This window comes from Erinaceus europaeus, chromosome 17 (assembly GCF_950295315.1).
Source record: "Erinaceus europaeus chromosome 17, mEriEur2.1, whole genome shotgun sequence".
Lineage (NCBI taxonomy): Eukaryota > Metazoa > Chordata > Mammalia > Eulipotyphla > Erinaceidae > Erinaceus > Erinaceus europaeus.
The window spans coordinates 49,729,080-49,738,926 of record NC_080178.1 but is presented as its reverse complement, the minus strand read 5'-3'; the positions used below and the strand labels follow the sequence as shown (position 1 = coordinate 49,738,926).

General features: G+C 43.0%; 1 non-coding gene and 1 pseudogene across 1 annotated transcript; both read right to left on the bottom strand.

Annotated features, from left to right (window-relative positions):
- Positions 1-500: 500 nt before the first annotated feature.
- LOC132533765 (polycomb protein EED-like) lies at positions 501-7,670 on the bottom strand (annotated as a pseudogene).
- LOC132534176 (small nucleolar RNA SNORA3/SNORA45 family) lies at positions 4,021-4,150 on the bottom strand. Its single transcript, XR_009545849.1, has one exon. It is a non-coding gene; the product is annotated as a small nucleolar RNA SNORA3/SNORA45 family (small nucleolar RNA).
- Positions 7,671-9,847: the final 2,177 nt, after the last annotated feature.

Sequence of the window (9,847 nt, the reverse complement as noted above, 5' to 3'; positions counted from 1 at the left end):
ATTTTTCTCTGTCCTATGCAACAACAATTACAACAGCAATAATAACAACGATATTCAACAAGGGAAACAACAGGGCAAAATAAATAAATTTTTTTTTAAAAAGCTTGGACATCAGCTGTGTAAAGTACAAAAATGGGATTATACTGCAACTTTAAATATTTGTATCTCATGTAAATTTACAGGTATGAGCTCAAACTTTCAAAAGCAGAAAAAAAATATACCTTTAGGTCTTAAAAACATTTTAGAACAGGCAAACATAACTTACTTTTATAGTATGCTTACTTGGCCGTGCACTTTTGAGCCCAGTTTGAGCCCCCAAAGTACTGAAGGAAGCTTCAGTGCTATGACAGTTTTCCTGAATGAGGAGAAATACTTCTGAGGTAGTACTCAGGGGTGCACTGAGGGGGTAAGTGGGAGAAGAGGGGAGAGGGAAGAGGAGAGGGGGGGAAGTGCAATTGCACTACAACTGAACCAGAAACCTACCTTTATGCACTACATTGTTATGGATTAATAATCCTAATTATGCCTCGACATACAGCCACAGCCTGCAGAAGATGGCTGGTATTGCTATCATATGTCCAACCACAAGTGTAAACATTTTCATCAGCCTAAGATATGTCAGTTAACAAGTTACTGTTTTCAAAAAGTAAAAGGGTTATAATTCAACACGTGGAGGTTCTCAAGAACCGATAAAAGTTTCTGACACAGAAGTTCTCATTTCTCTTTACACCATTAGATTTAAACAAGTCTTTTCATCAAAAAGCTACATGGAGGGGTGGCACACAGGGTTAGGAGCACATAGTGCAGAGTGCGAAGACTGGCTCAAGAATGCTGGTTCAAGCCCCAGACTTCCACCTGCAGGGAGGACTGCTTCACAATGGGCAAAGCAGATCTGCAGGTATCTTTCTCTCCCCCTCTCAATTTCTCCATCCTATCCAAAACAAAAACAATAACAATAGCAATAACAATGGAAGAAAGATGGCTACCAGGAGCAATGGATTTGGATTTGTAATGCAGGCATTAAGTCTCAGGGATGACCCTGGAGACAAAAAGAAATATCTACAGCATGTGATAAACAAAAGCAATGCCTTCCACTCAATATTTTTTTATTATTTGGCTCTTTGCTGCACTACTCAACTCTGCAGTGACAGCCAGACACTGCTTGTGTACCAATGAAGTTTATTTACCCAAACACTGGCCAGGGCCAGGGAGGCAGCCCTGCAAGCTGCACATCAAGCTTGTATGACTGAAACTCCTGAGGTTCAGCTTCACTCCAAGACACCACCATATGCCAGAACCAGGCAGTGCTCTGATCTCTTCCCAACTTTCACAAAGATCAGTAACTATTGAACAAATCAAGTGGCCATCACCCAAGACTACAGCATACTGGCCCTTGCTGTATTCCAACTAGAGCCAGTCAGAAATAACTGAATGACAAGTCACCGTTCTTCCTTTCTCTTTTAATATTTTATTTATTGTAATGAGAGAGATACAGAGAGAAAGACCAGAACACTGCTCAGCTCTGGTTTTTAACGGTGTTGGAGACTGTACTGGAGACCTGGGAACTATGGGGTTCTCAGGTCAAAAATAAACAAATAAAAAACCAAACATACATATATATACACTCATACACACATATATGGTTAAAAACAGAGCACTGATTAGCTCTGGCTTATGGTAGTGCAGGGGACTGAACCTGGGACTTCAGAGCCTCAGACATGAGAGTTTCTTTGCATAACCCTTATGCTATCTACCCCCCACTGAAATAATAAAATATAAAAATCTGTCTCATGACAGGTTAGAATTATGAATCTCTGCCCTTGTGAAGCAATTACAGAAGCCAAACCTTCCATGTTCTACACCCCATAATGATCCTGGGTCCATATTACCAGAGAGATAAACAATAGGGACGTCTTCAAGGGAGGGAATGGGATAGGGAGTTCTGGTGGTGGGAACTGTGCGCAATTATACCCCTCTTATCCTATGGTCTTGCCAATATTTCCACTTTATAAATGACAAAAAATAATGTAAAAATTAGAAAACAAATGGCTTATAATTCTACAGAAATTAAAAAGAATATGAGAGGGAAAAAAACTCCCCTGAAAATCCAAATAAATATAAAAGTCATTAATACTAGCTTTGATAGGACAATTTTTTAAAAACAAACTAGCCTGAGAGATGGCATAGTGTCTAAAGCCTTGGGATCTCAGGCAAGAGGTGCTGATTTCAATCCTGGTATGCATGTGACTGTAATAATCTGGTTCTCTCTCTCATTGATAAACAAATAAATATTCTTTAAATTTTTATTGTGGGTGGGGGTAGATAGTATAATGGCTATGCAAAAAGACTCTCATGTCTGAGGCTCCAATGCCTTGTACCACTATAAACCAAAGCTGAACAGTGGTATGGTAAAAATATTAAAATAAAACAAATCAATAAAAGTTATAGTGGAAAGAGACAGAAATTAAGAGGAAAAGGAAGGCAAACACACCCACAACACTGTTTCCGCACTCATGAAGCTATTCCCCCTGTAGGTGGGGGTTGGCGACTTGGATCAGGGTCTTTACACACTGCACTCTACCAGGCATGCTACAACCCAGCCCCAGAAAGAAGAGTCTCTTTGCATAATCATTCTGTGATCTGCCCTCACCTGATAGGACAATTTCTAAAGTACTTCAGTTTTTAGAATATATATATATATATATATGTAAAATTTAATTAAATATATACATATATATTAAAATTACTTAATCAGAGACTGAGACTCCAAAACCAAAGCACTGCTCAGCTCTGGCTATGGGTGATACTGGGGTTTCTATCTGGGTCCTTAAAGAGACAGAGATGAATGCCTTTTGTATAATCATTTTGATATCTCCTGAGCCTGTAGCTTTATACAAAAAACAGCCAAGCCAACTACATAAACTTCAAAGACATCACAATTCAGTATTTATGCACACACCTGCATCGACCAGCTCACATCCAGGAAGACTTACTCTTTTGATTCCTACAGTTGCGAACACTAATGGATCCCTTCTTTACTGAGCCAGTTAACCTGAACCCCAAACAGTGGCTGGTTGTGACCCTCCTATAAAATAAACATGAAGCAAAACAAATGAATATTTTAGAAATCAAAAACAGGGTAAGCCACTTGACCATTTCTCCATACAACATTCTTCCAAAATTCTGGAAGCCACTGTTTTATATATCATCACTTTCTGATACCTAAAGAGACTTAACAGTCCAGTTATGACATTTTGAAGAAATTTATTTTATTTATTTAATATTGGATAGAGATAGAGAGTAATTGAGAGGGGAGCAGAGGGAGAGACTGGGACACTTGTAACTCTGCTTTACCTCTTGCGAAGCTCTCCCCCTGCTTGTGGGGGGGACCAGAGGCTTGAACCCATGTCCTTGCACACTGTACTGTGTGTGCTTAACCAGGTGCCCCACCACCTGGCCCCCAGTTATGACATTTTCAAACACTGGCTGCATGGTAACATTTTGTTACAAAGACTTAACTTAGAGGCTTGGTGACAAGTACTTATCTAGAAAACTGCTTGAAACTTGCTTTCTATTTTCTTAAACCATCATAAGATTTTGAATCAAAATCAGTACTTTTAATGACTCTTCCTCTGTGTGCTTTCCCCCTACACCTCAGTCAGCTTCTCAGCCCTTCTGCTAAAGAATGTGGTCTTCAGGACATCAGTGGGCTTTAGGAGCTCTCCCTCCAGAGCCCTGTAGCAGCCCTAACACACCACATCAGGTATGGGAGTAGCTCCAGTCTTAATTCTGGCAGCGTTTTCCAGTGTCTGCACTCTGCACAAGGTCCAGTGTTTAACAGGGTGGACAACTGAGCAAAAGTTCTGACTCCTCTTTAAGTGGTAATGCTTCTTACCAACTTTCCCAAAGTAACCTTGGTGTAATGGAGGTCTCCCATGCAAACCTAGTGGTCAAACCACTAAGGAAGTGCCCTGATATCTCCCTCTTGTGGACATCATTTTTAGTACATATCAATGTAATGCATATCCCTGCCCTGGTGACTGACTATGCCAGGAAGGCCACAGCAAGAGAATAAGGTCAGCAGTGACCCTCCAAGGACCCTAGCACACTAAGACAAAAGATGGTACCCAAGAATGACTCTGGTTTCAATAACCCACAGCTCCAAAATGGAAAAGGAACAGATGTAGAGGAAAACACCTAAAAGCACCAGTCAACCCTCCCTCTTATCAATAGAATCTACTGAGGAAGCAATTTTCACCACCCCCAGGGTTATCGCTGGGATTCCGTGTCAGCACTACTAATCCACCTCTCCCAGTGGCCATTTTTTGTTTTCATTTTTTCCCCAGTTTGACAAGACAGAGAGAAATAGAGAGGGGAAGGGGAGATAGAGAATGGGAGGGAGAAATATGTGCTTCACTGCTTGTGAAGTGTGACCCTGCAGGTGGGGAATGTGGGCTCAAACCTGGGTCCTTGAACTTGCACTTGGAGATAATGGGCACTAAATCAGGTGTGCCACCACCAGTCTCCCTGAGGGCATAATTACTTATGTAACCTAGTCTGTCTTCCCCAAATACTCAACAATCAAAAATGTATTACATTTATACCCTCTCCTTACACACACACTCTCACCCCCCCCACACACACTTGTTTTTACTTCTGCTCAGCTCTGGCTTATAGTGGTGCTGGAGAGTGAACTTGAGATCTTTGGAGCCTCAGACATGAAAGTCTCTTTTGCATAACTATTACGCTATCTCCCCAGCCCACATTTATACCCTTTTCTTTGAAAGCAATCACAAGCAACAAACAAAACATATATGTATGAACTGCACAGAAATATCACTCGATTCATAGAGACTTAAGGTTAAATGGTCAACTATTTTTACAAACAAGTGCTCCTTATATTTTTTAAGATTTTTATCAAAAGAGTAACATTTCCCACAATAGCTAATTTGAATAAAAACATAGACAAAATAGTCTGCTGTGCCAAGTATTACCCATTTAAAACAAAGCAAAGCAAAAAGTTAAGCAATACAAAATGACTATGTATCTCAACTACAAAACAGATAACTTGAGAGTAATGTAAATTGGAATTACTCTAAACTGGACAGTTTCTTAAAGATGCTTTCCACTGCAAAGTAACTGTAATGCTGAGTGTTCAGCACGTACCTTGAGACTATTCACACAGTTGAAGGAGGATTTACATTTCTTTGACTTCCATTTCCCTTCCACCAGCTTTTCCTTCCATGTGTATTCAGGGTATTTGTAGGTGTATTGGGGCATTCTGTATTTGTGCCACTTTCTACACTGACAGCATCATCCTGCAAGGAATAAGTTTAGGGGAAAAAATCCACCAAGTGTTAACACTCTTTTTTAGTAGCAAATTACTTTTACTGGATAGCCTGACTGATCTAAAAAGAAAAAGCATTTTCTAAGAAACAGACTTTTTTGTTTCCAAATAAAGATTAAAAAGCATACCAGCTGGTGTCAGCAGGCTCACCTGTGGAGTGTACAGGCTACCATGTCTAAGACCCTGGGTCTGAGTCCCAGGCTACCATAGAAGACAGATTGTGGGGTGGGGGTAGGGCTTCAGGAGTATTGGAGATGTGCTGTGGGGTCTCTGCTGTCTCTCTAGCTCTCTTATATCTCACCTATCATCTAGAGAAAAGAAAAAAGGGGAAGGTTGGGGACAGCAGATGGCTTACCAAGGTGCCAGCACAAGTCACCACATGGTAACATCTTGGATGGATGGGGGGTTTGCCAAGTGGTGGAGTGGTGTTACAGTCTATCTCATTCTCTGTCACTTACCCTTTATCACAAGAAGAAAAAAAGAAGAAACTGGACACTACAAACAGTAGAGTCCTCTAAGCATTAAAGTCCCAAGTGCATTCTAGAATTGTTGACTTGACATATCAGCAAAAAATACAAAGAAAGCACCCCCAGTGAGAATGGTCAGAATGATACTACCTCTATGTGGCCTCATGTGTGCCAGTCTCTTTAATATTCTGGCTTATTTCGCATAACTGATCTTTTGCTTGGGAGGGCTGCAGGTTTCAAACTCACTTGCACTTAACCTGCTGTGATACCTCCGACTCCCTATCTGTGGGAATTCTAACCTGCTAACTGTATCCAGTCTCAGCTTCTAATCACTACAAAAACTTGCCTAACAAAATTTAAGAGAATAAAACATTTCCCAAGGACAGGAGTAAAAGAGGTAAAAAATGTCAACTCCTGGTGGTGCAAAACACAAGGACTGGTGTAAGGATCCCAGTTCAAGCCCCTGCTTCCCCTCCCGAAGGGGAGTCGCTTCACAAGCAATGAAGCAGGTCTGCAGGTGTCTTTCTCTCCCCCCTCTGTCTTCCCCTCCTCTCTCCATTTCTCTCTCTGTCCTATCCAACAACAACGATATCAATAATAACTACAACAATAAAACACGGGCAACAAAATGTAAACTCCCAATACAGAGTAATATTGGAACTCAAGCAGGAAAGGAAAAATGATGTAAAATGCAGTCTCCAGAAATTTCAAGTACAAATACCACAGACAAGCCCCCACTATCTTGTATACTTTGAAAGTCAAGGCCTAGCTTGCAAAGGCTGTGTCTGTGCTGGTGTATTTCAGTGATGGAGACTCTAGGGACTAGATGTGTAAGATGTAACCTTACTCCTAACAGGGGTCCAAAGCAAATAAACATCACACACCCTGAGAAACTTACACCAGCCTCCTGTGACAAACCAGTTTAAGCTATGATCTATCGATCTATCAGAAGAGGCTTCATATTTTAGAAGAGCAACTTTGAACACATCGTCACTGAGACAGTTTGAGGACCTCACTGGATAGAAACTTCACAATGAAACTGGGCTTAGTGGTAATATTCTTTTTTTTTTTTTTCTTTTCCTTTTTATCAGAGTATGGCTCAGCACGGGCTGCTGGTGGTGCTGGGGGCTGAATTTGGAACTCTGGAGCCTCAGGCAGAAAAGTGATTGTGCAGAACCATTATGCAGGTCTCCCTTGCCCTAATAATGCCAACCTGTTATTATTATTCCATGTCTCGTGACTGCCTCAACACAGTCAGTCAATACAGGCCTAGATGATTCACCAAGGTTCATGGCAGAGCTTAAAAAATTTAGTAATAGTCATCATAATCATAACAGTAATAGATCCGACTCTGGAAGTTGGGGAGGAGGCACAGCAGGCAGGGTGCAGGTTTTGCAAACGCAAGGTCGCAGGTTCGAACCCCCAGTCCGCACATGCCAGGTTCCTGCTCCAGTCTCATTAACAGAACTTTTAACAATGTTTTAGAAAATTATCAATGTTATTTATTTTATTAATTTATTTTATTAATTTAATTAATTTAATTTATTAAATTATCAATGTCAATTATCAATGACCAGGGGTGGTGAAAGAAGGGGAAGGGAAGAAAGGGAAAGGGAGATAAGTCTGTACAAACCAGAACCTCAAGAAGCCAGGAGTCCTTGCTCAGACTCCCTGCTGCCAGCGGGGTGGGAGCAGAGCACAGCCAGAGCCCTGTGCTGCCAGCCCCAGCGCCACACTCACAATCTCATCCCCAGACAGGTCCGGGTTGCTGTTCTCCTCTCCTAGCTGCTCAGCTTCTGCTTCTTAGCGGCAGGTATGTAGCTTCCTGCCTTCACAGCCGCCTCCCTCTTGGACATGTTCCCCTGCTGCCACCACTGTGGAAAAGGGCTCCCAGCCTCCGTGGGCGGGTGACCGCCACACTGCTGACAATGGGGCGCAGGGCGCCTGCCCGCACGTGTCTGGCCCGTCCACGACTGAGAGTGATTGCCGGGCTCTGAAGGCAGCGCCTCGCCTAGCCTCGCCTCGCCTCTCCTCGCCTCTCCTCGCAGGACCCCTGCAGGACCCCTGGCCACTGGTGCTTGGACAGCAGAGGCGGGCTCCGAGGGTTTCCTCTCAACCCCAGCTCCTACGCAAACGCTGCAGGAACACTGCCCAGCCCTCTGCGCTGGGCCTCATTGAAGACACTGACGTCTGGGTTGTGGACTCGCCCATTCGGCCTTGGTGGCCCACCGCACTGCTCCATATTAAAACCCTCACGTTATGCACAGGGATGTTCACAGCCCAACTTTTTAAACTGAGACCGGCATTGAAAAGCTAGAGGAAGCCGGACTGGCCTCCCCCATCCTGTTGGTGGAAGAGTCTCTGGCAGGTGCGCAGGCACCAGTTGAGTTCTCCCGTGGGCGCTGATCCAGGCCACGCCCCATCGGGCCAAGTCCCCTCTGGGTTGTGCTCTCAGACCAGGGGGATGTGACCTGGGATGGGTTTCTAGGCGCCGCCCCTTGTTCTGCTCAGGGCCGCCCTATTCAGCCCTCATGGATATTTATGAGACTGAGTGATAGGTGTCCTCCAGGTGGTGCTCCTGCTGGGTCAAGTGGAAGAAATCAATCTAGAACTAGGAATATTGGTCTAAACTCTCAAGTGCTCTTTTTATTATTTATTTATTTATTTATTTTTAAAAGTTAGCCAGAGCACTTTTCAGCTTTCCTATTCTTTACTCCTCTGGGAGTATGGACCCAGGGTCATTATGGGGTGCAGAAGGTCAATGTCCGGCTTCTGTAATTGCTTCCCCGATGAACATGGGCATTGGCAGGTTGATCCATCCAGTCCTATATAGGACATACGCCCTGAAATGCTCCTGCACCCGCATAAGATAATGTCACATGTAGAGCAAGCCCCGTTCTTTGAAATGCCCCCTGCAGACCAGCATAAGATAAAGTCTTGTGCAGGGCAAGCCCTATGCGGCCCCTGAGTTCTCTCAAATGCTTCTTACATCAGCATAAGATATAGTCCTGTGCAGGGCAAGCGCTACATCTGTATAGCCTGATAAAGTTAGACGTACATGTCACGAAGCCCCCAATTTTCATTGACTGGAAATGACCTAATCCACACTCCAGCCTAGCTCAGGAATAAAAAGCCCCAGACTTTTGAACATGGATGGCAACTTTTGAACTGCATGGTAGTCTGTAAATACATCCAGCATACCCCGTGGCAATCAACACACTGACATCAGTCACGGAGGCATCTGCAGATTCCGAACCAAGCCAGTAAAGGATTCAGACCATCTCCCTGGACCAGAAATGGACCAGATCAGGACCAAAACCAGACCAGATCAGGACCAGAACCAGGACCCAGCCGGACCAGAACCAGGACCCAGCCGGACCAGAACTCTGCCTGGACCAGCTTTCTCAACCTGAGGACATCACTTGTTATGACCTTACCTGCGCACCTACCTGTCTTATACTGAGGAGGTATTTGGGATACATAATTGTAATTATAAGAATTTGATGTCAGAATATTATTGAGATTTATAAACTGCATTTAAATAATTTAATGTAAGAGTGTGATGTTAAAGTGTAACATAGTGTTAGAGCCGCCCCATCTAGTGTCACTAAATGAGTACTGCAGCACTTATAAAATAACAGCCTTGGTCTCCACTGGCAGAATTCTGTCTCCTATTTAATTAATGAATATCAGGGTCATTTTTTCGGTCTATGCTCACGACAGTCTGGAAATTGGTAGCTGAAAAAGAGTTAAGATATAAAGAAGATCAAATTTTTGACTAATCATAAACCTAAAGGCAAGAATATTGCAGATATAGATTTGGGGTCTCTGTTTTGGAAAAAGCAGGTAGGTATATTTTATTTACTAGTTTTTGCCTGAGCCTGAGATCTGATATGCAGGTGGACCCAAATTATTGTCTGGGGAGATGGCATCATAGTTGCAAAAAGGACTGGAAAGCTGGATGAGGGAAGAGAGTAGTTCCCAAATATGGGAAAACTATATAAATATTGTTAACTGTAAATCCCACCAGTTT